General features: G+C 35.5%; 1 protein-coding gene across 11 annotated transcripts in view; it reads right to left on the bottom strand.

The window, feature by feature from the left end:
• Positions 1-16258, bottom strand: part of IMMP1L (inner mitochondrial membrane peptidase subunit 1) — an 80434-nt gene that overhangs the window by 60954 nt on the left and 3222 nt on the right. The window lies entirely within an intron of this gene.

Here is a 16258-nt window from a genome sequence, read left to right as displayed (position 1 = left end):
AGGATATAACGTCATTTCTACATGTCAACATGAATATCTGAAGTTAATTTTAACACTGAAAAGGCAGCAGAGAAGTAGTGTGTAATGCAGGTATGTTAAGACTGATTAGTCAAATACTTACTGAATACAAGTAACGCACATGATAATGCAGAAAAACTCTGTGATGAGTTAAAATGTGACAAATGAAAAACATACTATGTTTGATACTGTCTTGGATGTCAAAACCTGCCTCCCACTCAACTAAAATAGCTCCATGTCTGGTCTATGACTGAAAAAAAATTTTTTTTTCCAATTATAAAATGAACTTTCAGTTACAGAATAAGTAAGTCATGGGATATAATATACAGCATAGGGAACATAGTTAAGTAACTTTGGTGACAGATAACTAGACTTATCATTTCATAATGTATAAAAATAACAAATTACTACGATGTATACCTGAAACTAATAGGATACTGTATGTCAATTTTACTTCAAAATAAAGATTTATTTCCACTTTTATTTGAGATGTTAAACAGTTTGCTTCATATGTGTTTACATGCAACATTTCAGTGTCTACACTGAAAAATAAAATTTTGCCATTAAAAGATAACATGAATATTCATCTTTAAATATTCATGATTATATATAATTTACATAATACACATCATCACAAATCAATATATTATTAACATATGAATAATATATTTATTTAAAATTTAATGAATAATATGTAAAATGGTTCCTACTATTTTCTTCCAGCAAAATAATATGAAAAGCTTGACTTAAGTATATGATAGCAAGACTACAGTGATTCTCTAACAATTATCATTAATTTTAATGAAGTCAAAAGAAACTGATGTATTAATCTTCTACCCTTTAAGTTATTCATGGCATTATTTCTTATATTTTGCCCTGCTTAAAGTCTTTCTCTTATCCTATTTCTTGCTTTTGCTTTTGTACATTTCACTTTTTGTGATACTTATTTCTACCAGTCTATCTTCCCTCTCTTTTCTAATACATTTGTTTCAATCTCAATTTTTGTTTTATTCAAACTCCTCCCTTTATGACCCTACCATCTTTTTCTCTTTGTTAGGACCCTCAAAAGTGAGTTTTTTCTCCAACAGTCTGCTTAAATATACTCTTTACCCATTTACAGGCACTGTCCTTGCTCTTAACAATATAACTGATTGGAAACTCAATAAACTTATATTGTTGTTACTTGTAAAAATATTTTTTCCACTGAGTTATTTAAATATTTGAAGAACTCACTAAACATTTTGGATTCAATCTTGAAACTCAAAAATTTCAAGAAAATTTAACCTCGCACACTCAGTCCAATCAATTTGAGACCACCACTATTCTAATAAAGAGGTGATTTAGGATCTCACCACGTCAGTGTGAATAAATACTGAGTAACAAACTTTTTAAAGTCAACAGAACTTTAGTGCTTTTTATTCCTGTGTGTCCATGCGCATATGCACACTATCCTCATTAAAAAGCAAAGATACATGAAATAAACCCTTCTAATAATATATTGTCAAGTCTGAAAAGAAGAGTGATTTCCCTATTTAGGATTCTCTAATATGAATATTAACATTAATGGTATTAGTATATTAAAAAATAATCTCAAAATATCACATACAAGTAATTTAAAAATTATGACTAGATTATAATGCATTTATAATATAATTATCTAAAAAGAGACTGTAGTGAGTTGGGTAATGTTCCTCCCTCCCCTTTAAATTCATGTCCACCAAGAATTTCAGAATGTGACTTTATTGGGATGTAGGGTTTCTGTAGATATAATTAAGGTAAAGATCAATATAAGATCATACTAGATTAGGGTAGGCCCTAAATCCAATGAGAATGTCCTTATAGGAGACAGAAAAGGACACATAGAGACACAGAGAAAAAGACAATGTGAAAATGGAGGCAGAGGTTGGAGTTATGCTGCCACAAGCCCAGGCACAACAGGAGCCACAAGAAGCTAGAAGAAGCAAGGAAGGATTCTCCCCTTGAGCCTTTGGAACAAACATGGCTCTACTGACACCTTGATTTTGAACTTCTGGTTTCCCAAACTGACCAAGTCAAAATTTCTGTTGTTTTAAGCCACCAAGTTTGTAGTAATTTGTTATGGAAATCCTAGGAAATCAATACAGATTTTGGTATTGGGAAGTGGAATGTTGCTCTGACACCTAAACATAAAAGAAAACTGAAGAGAGTGTTGGTAGATTGCCTTGAAGAGGCTGCTGGTAGAAACAGACATATTAAGGAGATTCTGGTAAAGGTTCAGAAGGTAGTGGACAGGATGGCAGAGAAAAACTATCATCTTAGAGAATACATATATTGTCAGGAGCAGAATGTTGTAGAAATATGAATGTTAAAGGGGCTTCTGGTAAAGTCTCAAGAAGGAAATGAGGGACAGGTTATTGGATGCCAGAGGCAAGGCAATCCTCATTATAAAGTAGCAGAAAACCTGGGCTGAAATGTGCTCTACCATTGAGAAGCAGTACTTGTAGGCAATGAATTTGTTTATTTGGCTGAAGAGATTTCCAAGCAAAGTGTTAAAGGTGTGTACTGGTTTCTCCTTGCTGCTTATAGTTAAATGCAAGAGAAAGAGATAAATTGAGAAAGGAACTGTTAAGCAAAAAATCAGCACCAGACAACTTGGACAATTCTCAGCCTCTCTAGACTGCGAAAGATGCTAACATCACAAATCACTAGGAAAATACAAATCAAAACCAAAATATCACTTCAAACTCAATAGGATGACTATTATCCAAAAAAACAGAAAACAAAAGTTTCCAAGCAGAGAGAGAAACTGGAACCCCTGTGCATTGTTAATGAGAATGCAAAATGGATCAGCCACTGTGGAAAACACTTTGGCAGCTCCTCACAAAGTTAAACATAGATTTATCATATGATCCAGCAATTCCACTCCTGGATCCCAAATCCACAACTTCTACCTTTAGATAGGTATATATCTAAAAGAACTGATAGCACAGACTCTAACAGATATTTGTGCACCAATGTTCATTGCAGCATTACTCAACTAGTGTCTTATAAAAATGTATGGATCAGGGTTCCTGAATGGCTCAGTCAGTCGACAGTCCGACTCTTGGTTTCAGCTCAGGTCATGATCTCATGGGTGGTGAGACTGAGCTCCGTGGCAGACTCTGCTCAGTGTGGAGTATGCCTGGGATTCCTTCCCTCTTCCTCTCCCTTGCCCTCCGCCCCTCCCCTTGTTCTCGCTCTCTAAAATAAATAAATAAATCTTTAAGGAAGAAAATGTATGGATAAACAAAATGTGCTATATACGTACAATGAAATATTAATCAACCATAAAAATAAATGAAGTTTTGGTGCATGATATAAGATGGATGAACTCTGTTAGCTATCATATGTGATGATCATTTTCCGTCACTGAGCACTTGAATATATTCATTTCAGAGCTTATCAGTAGTTCAGTCATGATTCCCTAATTGAAGTAGTTATGTCAACCCTCTTAGGTGGCTCAAGGTTTTGAGCCCTTTCTTTTTTTTTAGTGCCATTCAGTGCCATTAGGTATATTTTGTTAGCATTAGGCAAACGCTAACAAAGAACAAATATATGATTCCACTTATATGAGGTATCTAGACAGGCAAACTCATAGAGATAGGAAGTAGAATAAAAGTTACTAGAGGTCAGGCAATGGAGGAATGGGGAGCTATCGCTCAATGGGGAAACTGGGATGATGAAAAAGTTCTGAAAACAGAGTGGCAACGTTTATAAAACACTGTAAATATACCTAATGGCACTGAATCGTACACTTAGTAATAATTAAAACAGTAAATATTATCACAAAAAAAATTTGCCTTAAAAAAAAAAAAGAAAGGGCTCAAGACCTTGAGCCACCTAAGAGGGTTGATATAACTACTTCAATTAGGGAATCATGACTGAACTACTGATAAGCTCTAAAATGAATATATTCCAATGCTCGGTGATGGAAAATGATCATCACATATGATAGTAATTCATTAATTCCATGTGAATTCATTTAGGAAATGTTAACAGAAAAAGGAAACATGATTTGCTTTATTTTTAAAACAGATTTAACCTCAGAATACCAGACTATAAATTTATTTTCAAATCTTTCATTATGAAGAATGATAAAATTATACAGGTATACCTCAGAGATATAGCAGGTTCAGTTCCAAACCACCACAATAAAGCATGTATCACAATAAGGTGACTCAAATTAATTTTTTGATTTTCCAGGGCATATAAAAGTTACATTTACGCTATACTGTAGTCTATTCAGTGTGCTTATGTTTTAAAAATGTACATACCTTAACTTAAAAATAGTTTATTGCCAAAAAATGCTAACCATCATCTGAGCTTTTGGTGAGTTGCAATCTCTTTGCTGGTGGAGGGTGCTGTCTCAGTGTTGACCGAGGTGCTGTTTGCTGAAGGCTGAGTGGCTATGGCAATTTCTTTAAGTAACACAATGAAGTCTGCCACATGGCTTGATTATTCCTTTCATGAATGATTTCTCTGTAGCATGCAATATCATTTGATGGCACTTTACCCAGAGTAGAACTTTCAAAATTAGAGTCAATCCTTTCAAACTCTGCCACTGCTTTATCAGCTAAGTTTATGCAACTTTCTAAATCCTATTGTCATTTCAACAATCTTCACAGCATCTTTACCAAGAGTAGATTCTGTCTCAAGAAACCACTTTCTTTGCTCATTCATAAGAAGCAACTCCTCATCCATTCATGTTTTATCATGACATTGCAGCAATTTGGTCATGTCTTCAGGCTCCACTTCTAATTCTAGTTCTCTTGCTATTTCCACATCTGTAGTTACTTCCTCCGCTGAAGATTTGAAACCCTTGAAGTCAACCATGAGGGTTGGAATCAACTTCTTCCAAACTCTTGTTAATGTGCACATTTTGACCTCTTCCCATGAATCAGGAATGTTCTTAATGGCATCTAGAATGGTGAATCCTTTCCAGAAGGCTTTCAATTTACTTTGCCCAGATCCATCAGAAGAATCACTATCGCAGTTACAGCCTTATGAAATGTATTTCTTAAATAATAAGACTTGAAAGCTGAAATTACTCCTTGATCCATGGGCTGCAGAATGGATGCTGTGTTAGCAGGCATGAAAACATTAATCTCATTGCACATCTCCATAAGAGCTCTTGGGTGACCAGATATGTTGTCAATGAGCAGTAACACTTTGAAAGGAATCTTTTTTTTGTGGCAGTCTCAACTGTGAACCTAAAATATTCAATAAACTATGTTGTAAATAGATGTGCTGTCATCCAGGGTTTGTTGTTCCCTTTATAGAGCACAGTAAAATAGATTTAACATAATTCTTAAGGGCCTGGGATTTTCAGAATGATAAATAAGCATTGGCTTCAAGTCACCAGCTGCATTAGCCCCTAAAAGCTTAGAAGCTTTGAAGCCAGACACTGACTTCTTCTACCTATGAAAGTCCTAGATGGTATTTTCTTTCAATAGAAGGCTATTTTGTCTATGCCTACATTGAAAATCTATATTTTATCATGGCCACCATTGTTAATGATCTTAGCTAGATCTTCTGTAATACTTGCTGCTTCACCATGTACTTTTATGTTATAAAAACAGCTTCATTCTTCAAACCTCATGAACCAACCTCTGCTAGCTTCAAACTTTTCTTCTGACACTTCCTCATCTCCCTCAGCCTTCAGAGAACTGAAGAGAATTAGGGCCTTGCTCTGGAATAAACTTTGGCTTAAAAAATGTTGAGGTTATTTTAATCTTCTATCCAAACCACTAAGACTTTCTCCATGTCAGCAATGAGGCTGTTTCACGTTTTTGTCATTCATGTGTTCACTGGAGTAGCCTTTTTAATTTCCAAGAATTTTCCTTTGCATTCACAACTTGGCTAACTGTTTTGGCACAAGAGGCCTTTCAGCGTATCTCGGCTTTCAACATGCCTTCCTCACTAAGCTTAATCATATCTGGCTTTTGATTTAAAGTGAGAGATGTGGAACTCTTCCTTTCACTTGAACACTTACAGGCTACTGTCAGGTTATTAATTGGCCTAATTTCATGTCTCAGAGAATAGGGAGGCCCAAGGAGATGCAGAGAGATGGAAAATGACTGGGAGCAGGCAAAACACACACCACATTTATTGGTTAAATTCACTGTCCTATATGGGCACAGTTTGTGGTGTCCCAAAACAATTACAATAGTAACATCAAAGATCACTGATTACAGATCACCATAACAGTAATAATGAAAAAGGTTAAAATATTGTGAGAACTACCAAAATGTGACACAGAAACATGAAGTGAGCAAATGCTGTTGGGACTTTCTCAATGCTGGGCTGCCACAAACCTTCAATTTATAATAAATGCATTATCTGTGAAGTACAATAAAGCAAGGTAAAATAAAACAAGGTATGACTATAATACAAAATGACCTTTAACTTTTTTTTTAAACTTTCCATTTGGGGAATGAAAAAATATAGAAAGTAAAACTGTGACATTAAAATTCTAAAGATTTTTTTTTTTTTGAGAGAGAGTGTGCAAGCAGGGTTGGGGGGGAGAGGGGGGGAGAGAGAAAATCTTAAGCAGGCTCCATGCCCAGCTTGGAGCACAATGCAGGCCTCAATCCCACAACCCCAGGATTATGATCTGAGCCGAAATCAAGAGTCAGACACTTAAGTGACTGAGCCACCCAGGTGCCCCAAGATTTTTTTTTCTTTAATCAATATCCATGTATTATCTTATAGTTGTGTAGATTACCAGCATAGACAGTCTTGATTGGGTTCTCTGCTCAGGTTATCACAAAAAAAACAAAAATCAGGATATCAGGCTGAGATCTTCTCTGGAGTCACTAGGGAGGAATCCACTACCAACCTTTTCTAGGCTGGTGGTAGAATCCTGTTCTTTACAGCTGAGAAATGGTCTAAAGTTCCCTCTTTGTATTTGCTGTCAACTGAGAGCATCTCTCATCTTAAGGTGTTCTGCATTCCTTTTCCCATGGTCCCTCCACCTTCAGAAGCAGCATGTCACATTCTTCAAGTGTTTTGATTTTAACTTCCTCTTCTTTACCAGCTAGAGAATATTCTTTTTCTTTTTTTTTTTCTTTTTTGTGAAAGGTATCATGATTAGCTCAGGCTCACATGGTCAGTCTCCCCATCTTTAGGTCAACTGTGCCATATGACAACATAATTGGGGAAGTGATATCTAATCATGTTCACATGTTCCAGGGCTTAGGGTGGGTCATTGTTGGGAAGCCATATTCAATAAAATTCTAAAGATTTTTAAAAGCAAATAGTTTTAAATTATTAAAGATCTTGTTTCAGTGCTAGACAATCCTAAAAAAGTTCTTTAACCTTAACTGAAATTAAAATTTCCATGCTCTGGAGAAACAAAGGGTCTAATTTCCCTTTCACCAGATAAACATTGGTCTTAGGAAACTCGGCATCATTCATCTCTGGGTTAAATAGTTGAACTCACTATCCCAGTTGTTTCATATCACATTTTCTCACCATCCTGGTCACTCTGAATAGCAAGGGAAACAGGCTTCATTTCTTATGCTAATATCCATAAATTGAATAAATAAAGGGCTATCTTTAGGAAGATACTGAGTTTGGATCCAGGTGCAACTAGTAAATAAGGGCATGGATTTTTATCATCAAACAGCTTAGCTCTGCTGTGAATCCTTGTTCTACCACTTATTAGCTATGTGACTATGATGACTAATTTTATGTGCCAACTTAACTAGGCCATGGGATACCAAGAAATTTGGTCAAACATTATTCTGGGTGTTCCTGTGAGGGTATTTATGGAATAGATTAACAGATCATTAGACCCAGTGCAGTAGATCGCCCTCCCTAATGTGAGTGTGCATCATCCAATCCATTGAAGGTCCGAATAGAATAAAAGGCTGATCCTCAGGCCAGTACAAGGGAGTGAAAAGCATCAACATACTAGACGCTTTGAAGAATTTTTATAAGATAGGACATATGAAATCATAATGATAGGTTAGGGTGGAAATGGCAGAGTTGAGTAGTTGTGAAAGAGGTGGTAAGGCCTACAAAATGTAAAATATTTATTATCTGGTCTCTGAAAAAGTATGCTGACCTCTGGCCAACCACACACACAGGAGAATGTTTCAGGGAAGATAGAGCACTTTAATTCTTGTGACTCCAAAGGGGTTGTGGGCTGAATCAACAGTTACGGAGGATAACCTACTAAAAAAAGGTAAAAACTGCCTGAGAGGAACTTGGGCTCCAAGTATGGTGGGTGGAAACATAGGATAGGATCCTCCTTAACTGGCTAATAGAGAAGGGCCTGGCCTATCTGCTTATCCACTCTAAGCAAAGCACACCAATAAGTAAATCATATCCACCTAAAAAACTCTCTATCAGTATCCTTTTCATTTAGGGTAAAGATTTGCTAGAGAAACAAAAAAGAAAAGCTACTCCAGTAATCTATATTATTTAACTGGTCATATATCAACATGAATGGACAACCAAGGATCACCAACATTTAAGGAAACCATAGGAATGAAAAAGGCCCATGATGAAAAATAATATAAGCAACTCTAGAGAAAACAGAGGTAATTCGAAGAGGTTAGAAAAAAGAATTCTATTTAACATCTTTGGAGAAACTGCGTAAGATATCGCCCCTATAAAACAAGATGTATATGAAAGAGTAGGATTAAAAGAGTAGAGTTTAAATAAATTTAAAATGGAAAGCTTGTCCACCACCACCACCTCCCCCCAAATATAGAAAAACTTGAAAAGCTGGAAAAGGTTGAAGAAATACAGAGTAATAACCCAGTGTGGGTAATGATCTCTCTAAAATAGTGCAGGAAAAGAGACTCCTCTCTTCCCTCCAAAACACACACACACACACACACACACACACACGGAAAAATAATGGAAAGGACCCAGACAATACAGAGTTGGAGAAAGAAAATATATATATTCCGAGACACATCTTTGATCTAGAGTAGAGACTGTCAAACTAGGGCCCATGAGCCAAATCCTGCCAGCACCATTTTAACAAATAAGGTTCTACTGTAACACAGAATGCTTATTTGTTTACATGCTGTCTGAGGCTGCTTTTGTAGTAACTACAACAGTGAAATTAAATAGTTGCAACAGGGACCATATGTTCTGCAAAGCCTAAAATATTTACCATTTGGTCTTTTACAGAAAAAATTGTCAAATCTTGATCTAGAGCTATGCTGTCCAATAGAGTAGCAGCTGGCCAAATGTAGTGTTGAAATTTAAATAATAAAATTAAAAATTCAGTTCCTCAGTCATATCAGCCACACTGCAAGCATGCAATAGCTATATGTGTATAATGGTTATTGTGCTGGACGATGTAGATATACGACTTTTCCATCAATACAGGACATTCTACTGGACAGGGATTATTTGGAAATTACCATAACAGATTACTAGAACTGTATTTTAATTATTGCTTTAAAAAGTACTGTAGTGCAAAACAAAAAATAGGTAAGAGAAGCAGGAAGAAAGATAAAATTCAGAAAAAAACAGAAGTTAGTAATGTTGGAAATGGAAATAATTAATGCATAAATCTAAGATGTCATTCTATGAAAATAGCTTTAAAATAGGTTTTTTAAAAATAATGCTTCAAAGGTATTCAGAGAGAAGAACTGAGAGAAAAATCCAAAGATATAGCATTACAAATGAGTAAATATCATCATAGATATGGAAGAGATTACAAATGAATTCAATGTAGGAAATGCAATTAAATTAATGCTATCAAAATTAAAAATAATCAAAAAGAGTGTTTCCTAAGAAAATATAATTCAAAGAAAGAAAGAATAATTACACGGAACAAGAGTCACGAAGAAAAAGTTTTAAGAAGTAGTACAATAGATGGCTCCAATTTTGTTCTGAGTTAACAAGGAAAATGCTCGGATTTTTAATTTTCATCTTATACTGCAAGAAACTTCATATCCAGTATATAAAGTATAAACATACTTCACATCCAGACTCTTAAACTAGAAAACAGCAGTCCAAAATAATATATTTCCCTCTCTTAACACTATTCACTGTACCAAGAATTATATATTTCTTTACAGGGGAGCTTCACTAGTCTGTGTGACACTCCATGCAAAATCAGATGTAAGAAGCTTCAAATGGAATGGTTTTAAATATTTAGCCTTTCCCTGGACTTCCATAACTATTCATACTGAAAATGAACTGATCACATCTCACCAGTAATGTCCATGATAATCAGAACAACACACAGGCTTAGATTAACATAACATCTTTATGCTTATGAGAGTCCTCAAGTTGACACATGAAAGGAGCACCTGACACCAGTCAGTAGTTGTTCAATTCCTTTACTTGGGTTACACACAAAAATAAAGAATAGGCCCAGTTTAGGAGATATTCCAATACTGGGCCATTCTAGCTCTGGAATTTCTTTTTCGTTTACCACTAAAAATTTTTAGTGTTCTAGTGTTTACTACTAAAAATGTCTTATAGATACATTTACTTAACAAATCTCCTTGAACCAAAACATGTTTACCTTTTGACACATTTACCCTATTACACTGAAGACATGATTATACAATAGATTTTTATTATTTTTTTTTAAAGATTTTATTTATTTGAGAGAGAGTGAGAGAGAAAATGCATGAGCAGGAGGAGGGGCAGAGGGAGAAGCAGGCTCCCCGTGGAGCAGGGAGCCCGATGTGGGGCTCGATCCCAGGTCCCCGAAGGCAGACGCTTAACCTACTGAGCCACCCAGGCGCCCTTACAATAGATTTTTAAATTTTAATTTTAAACTCCCCAGTTTTCTGTTTATATTTAAACATCCACTAAAATTAGGATGAACGTATGTACTCATGTGCCCTGGACAGTCCCAGATTATACCTGCTTTCCTGGCATCCAATGTAATTAGTTATTTCAGAATTCTTAAAATGTCCTAAAAAATTCATGGGTCAGTGAAGAAATCAAAACAAAAAATAGAAAATATTTTGAAATAAATGTTGATGAAAATATAAAATGTTAAAAATTGTAGGATGTAGCTAGAGCAGTGTTTAGAGAAATTATACCCTTAACTATAAAACAGTATATTAGAAAAAGAAGAAAATCAATGAATTAAGCTTTTATCACAAAGGGGAAAAAACCAAAATCTCAGCCAATCAAAACTAGTGAGTGTAGAGGAAAAAAAAAATAAAGAGCAATAATTGACAAAATAAAAAGTAAACAGAAAATTTTAAAGCCAAATGTAGGGTTTTTAGAAAAAGAATAAAAATGAAAAATCCCTAGCAAACCTAACAATGAAAAAAAAGGAAAAGAAACACAAATAATATCAGTAATAACAGTCATTAAAAAGGTAGTAAAAGCTGCTTCTAGTATAGTGAAAGTAAGCTCATAACAAACTCTCCCATAGATAACAACCATAAACTCAAGATTATGTGAAGGCTCTACAGATTGCCAAAAGGTTTCTTATTTTTACTGATTTAGCTTGAGCACAGAGCAGTACAGGTAGTTAAAACAAAGAAACAAAAGTCATCCTTCTGAAGAACCTGAAAAATCACAAACTAAACAAAGGAATGGAGAGTCCAGAAAGTAATCTACTAATCAGTGTCACTTTATTTATTGAAAGTTATGATTCCATATAGCAATGAAAGAATTGTCTTTTCAATAAATGGTGGTAGGTCAATAGGCTATCTATATAGGAAAAACAAATATATCTTTACCCCTGCCTCACACCAATGGGAAAAAAAAAATCAATTCTGGCAGAATGCAGATTCAAATATTTAAAAGTAAACATCAGCGCTTTTAGAAGAAAACACTGAGATCATCTTTGGAATCTTGGAGTAGGCAAACTTAGCTATAAAGCAAAAAACTGATACATCAGAATATATTCTGACTAAATGTGAGAAAACTAAATATGAAAAGGTGGGCGCGTCTAGCTGGCTCAGTTGGTGGAGCATGTGACTCTTGATCTTGGGGCTGTAAGTTTGAGCCCCATGTTGAGTGTAGAGATCACTTAAAAAAATTTTTAAAAAGAATATGAAAGGGCAAGTCACAGCCTAAGAAAAGATATTTGTAATGTATTTATTCCAAAATGGACTTTTACCCAAAATATAAAAAGAACTCCTAAAAATCTAGAAAATCCAACAATCCAACTTTTAAAAAAATTAGCTAAGACACAGACTCCTCACATAAGAGGTTTATCTAAATGGCCAATAGCATATGAACAAGTACTCTTGAGTACTTGTTCTCATTACTCATAATTACTCATTAAAAAGAGAGAGAATCTTTAGCTTAACTCACTGATTAATGAGTAAAAATCACTCCAAATCCAAATGACAATGTCATACCACAACCCTTCAGAAAGGCTAAAGAAGAAAGTATTAACTGTTGGTAAGGATGACAGGCAACTGAAATTCTCAAACATTCCTGGGAAGAGTGTAAATTGGTACAACCACGTTAGAAAGATATTTGGCCACAAATAGTAAACTAGCCAAATCCCTTTCAAAGCAGAATGGATAATGAATTGTGATACATTTACACAGTACTATAAAGCAATAAATAATCCACATCTGTACAAATTAATACCAATCATTTCATAAATATAATGAGCAAAAGAAGTCAAACACAAGAGTAAACAGTGTATGGCTTCATCTACATAAAGTACAGAAACAGGTAAAGCAAATCAGGACTTTGGTTTCTTTTTGAGTGTACTAAAAGGAAGCAAAATGAGATTACATGGGGTCCAAGAACTCCCTCTGTACAGGCATGACCCTGACATTTATTCATTCAATCATGCTGCCAGAACACCATCAGACCCTACAGTAAGCCTTCACAATATCTTTGTTAATATGGTTCACCTGCATAGTCACAATAGTTATACAGACCCTACATCTCAGAAAGCCACTGAAAGACCAACTGGAGAGGTGCCCATTTCAGTCATGAGATGCTGATTGCTTACCATGACCAACATGTTTTTTGGTATACCTTAAGTGGGTTGCTGCAGTCTTTCAATCGTATTTGAAGACTTCTCAGAATACCAACTTGTTGGAACCGTTATGAAAATTGTCCCACTATGTGGCAATAAGGGTGATATACATGTTGTCTATGGAATCCTCAGACTGAAATTTTATACAGCTAATTTCATATTAAAGCAGTTTTAGAGTTACAATAAAATTGAGAGAAAGATACAGAAATTTACCATATACTCCTGACTCCACAAACGTATAGCCCCCCCATTATCAATGTCACTCACCAGAACAACACATTTTTTACCAACGATGAACCTACATTGACACATCATAATCACCCAAAGTCCACAGGTGACATTAGGATTCACTTTTGGTGCTGTACATTCTATGGGTTTGGACAAAAGTATAATGACATATCCATCATACAGAACATTTTCACTGCCCTAAAAATCCTCTGTGCTCTGCTTATTCATCTCTCCCCTCAACCACCTCTGGCAACCATTGATCTTTTCATTGTCTCCACAGTTTTGACTTTTCCTGAATTCCATAGAGTTGGAATCAGTATGTAGCTTTTTCTAATTGATTTCTTTCAGTCAGTAATTTGCATTTCAGGTTCCTCCATGTCTTTTCATAGCTTGATAGCTCATTTGTTTTTAGCACTGAATAATATTCCATTGTCTGCATATACCACACTTTATTTATCCATTCACTTACTGAGGGACATCTTGGTTGCTTCCAAGTTTTGGTAATTATGAATAAAGTTGCAATACACATCCATGTGCAAGTCTTTATGTGGATGTTTTCAACTTCTTTGGGTAAATGTATAAGAGCATGACTGCTGGAGGATATGGTAAGAGCATGTTTAGTTTTGTCAGAAATCTCCAAACTGTCTTCCCAAGTGGCTGTACCATTTTGCATTTTCATCAGCAATGTATGAAAGTTCCTGTTCTTCCACATCCTCATCAGCATTTGGTGTTGTCAGTGCTTCACTGGCCACTCTAGTAGGTGTGCAGCAGTATCTCAATGTTGTTTAAATTTGCATTTCTCTGATGACATATGATGTGAAGCATCCTTTCATTTGCTTTTTGCCATCTGTATGTCTTCTTTGATCAAATATCTGTTAAGGTCTTTGGCCCATTTTTAAATCAGGCTGTTTATTGTTGAGTTTTAAAGAGTTCTTTGTATATTCCAGATAACAATATTTTATCAGCTTATAACATTTGCAAAAATTTTCTCCCAGTATGTGGCTTTTCTTCTCATTCTCTTGACATTGACAAGGTCTCTTGACAATGACAAGGTCTCTTGACCCTCACAGAGCAAGGGTTTTTAATTTTAATGAAGTCAAGCTAATCAATTATTTCTTTCATGGATCATATCTTTGGTATTGTATCTAAAAAAGCATCAGATACCCAAGGTTCTCTAGGTTTTCTCCTATGTGATCTTCTAGGAGTTTTACAGTTTTGCATTTTATGTTTAGATACGTGGTCCACTAGAGTTAATTTCTGTGAAGGACGTAAGGTCTATGCCTAGATTCTCTCTCTTTTTTTTCTTTGCCATGTGTATGTTGTTCCAGCACCATTTGCTGAAAAGACTGTCTTTGCTTCATTGTGTTGTCTTCGCTCATTTGTCAAAGATCAGTAGATTATGTGAGTCTATTTCTGGGTACTCTATTATGTTCCACTGATCTATTTGTCTATTCTTTTACCAATACCACACTGTCTTAATTACTGTGGCTTTAAGTAAGTCTTGAAGTCAGGTAGTTTCAGTTCTCCAACTTTGTTCTTCTCCTTCAATATTGTGTCTGCTATTCTGGGTCTTTTGCCTCTCCATATAAACTTCAAAATCAGCTTGTCAATATTCATAAAATAGCTTCCTGGGATTTTGATTGGGATGGCATTTCAATCTATCGATCAATTTGGGAAGACTGACATCTTGATACTGAGTCTCCTATCCATAAACATGGAATATCTTTCCATTTATTTAGTTTGTCTTTGATTATGTTCATCAGAATTTTGTATTTTGTATTTTTCCTCATATAGATCTTGTACATATCTTTTTTTAGATTTATGCCTAAATATTTAATTTTTTTGGATACTAATGTAAATGACATTGTGTTTTTAATTTCCAATTCCACTCATTCGTTGTTGATACATAGGAGCTGATTTCTTTTTTTCTTTTTTTTTTTTGAGAGAGAGAGGGAGCAAGTGTGCACACGTGTGGGGCAGGAGGGGAAAAGGGAGAGGGAAGAGAATCTTAAGCTCCATGCTAGACATGGAGCCTGACACAAGGCTCAATCTCACAATCCTGAGATCATGACCTGAGCCAAAATCAAGAGTCAGGCACTCAACCAGCTGAGCCACCCAGGTGCCCTGGAGCTGATTTCATCTTGATAGCAAGGAGAGATGGCTTTACTGAGAATGTGTAGGTTGAAGTGAGATCTGAAGGATAAGCAGAAGCTAACTAGCGGCCTTTTGGAGGAAGAGAACATGAGAGAATAAGTAAATGCTAGAGTACAGGAGAATGAATAAATGCTAGAGTGCAGAGAGGAAATTTACAGAGTGATGTGGCTAGAGAGGCAAATGGAGGGAACCACATGCAAGTGCTTACTAAGTACTGTTTTTATATTATCAGACCTCTATTTTGAAAGGATTAGGATGGCTCTTGAATGAAGAATATACTGCAGGTGAACTAAGATGAGGGCTATAGTCTCAGAATGGATTAGAAAGCTATTAAGAAGTAAACTCCATAGGTCTTGGTAATGTAACGGACATGGAAGAATGATGCTTGAGAGAGGACCTGAGGGTAGTGAGGTTCCTTGTCTTAGGCAACTAATTCTGAAAATGGTCCTATCATTTATTGAGATACAAAACACAAGAGGAAGTTCAGTCTGCGGCATTATGAGTTTGAAGCCCCACTAAGAATTTCAAGAAACTGGTAAAGTAAATATCTGAATTTATAATTCTGGAGGTCAGAGAAGTGACCTGGACTATACATGTTCGTCATTGATATATAAATGGTAACTGAGGTCCTCGGACTGGATAAAAGTAAGGATATGGACTAAAAAGAGAAAATGGTCTTAAGGACTCCACAATTTAATGGCAGAAAGGAGGGAAAAGAGCTTATTTTCATTTACACCGTTTAGCCATTGAATTGTCCCCCCAGCCTTTCAAATACTGATCCTTCTCCTGTGCTATGATTGACATTCCTTCTATCTCATTTAGGTCCTTTTCTTTAACAATTGTCTAGAATTATTTTCCAGTGCCTTGTTTTCTCTCTTTAACAACAAAACTCCTCCC

Source organism: Halichoerus grypus, chromosome 11 (assembly GCF_964656455.1).
Source record: "Halichoerus grypus chromosome 11, mHalGry1.hap1.1, whole genome shotgun sequence".
Classification (NCBI taxonomy): domain Eukaryota; kingdom Metazoa; phylum Chordata; class Mammalia; order Carnivora; family Phocidae; genus Halichoerus; species Halichoerus grypus.
This window is presented reverse-complemented; position numbering and strand designations above follow the sequence as displayed.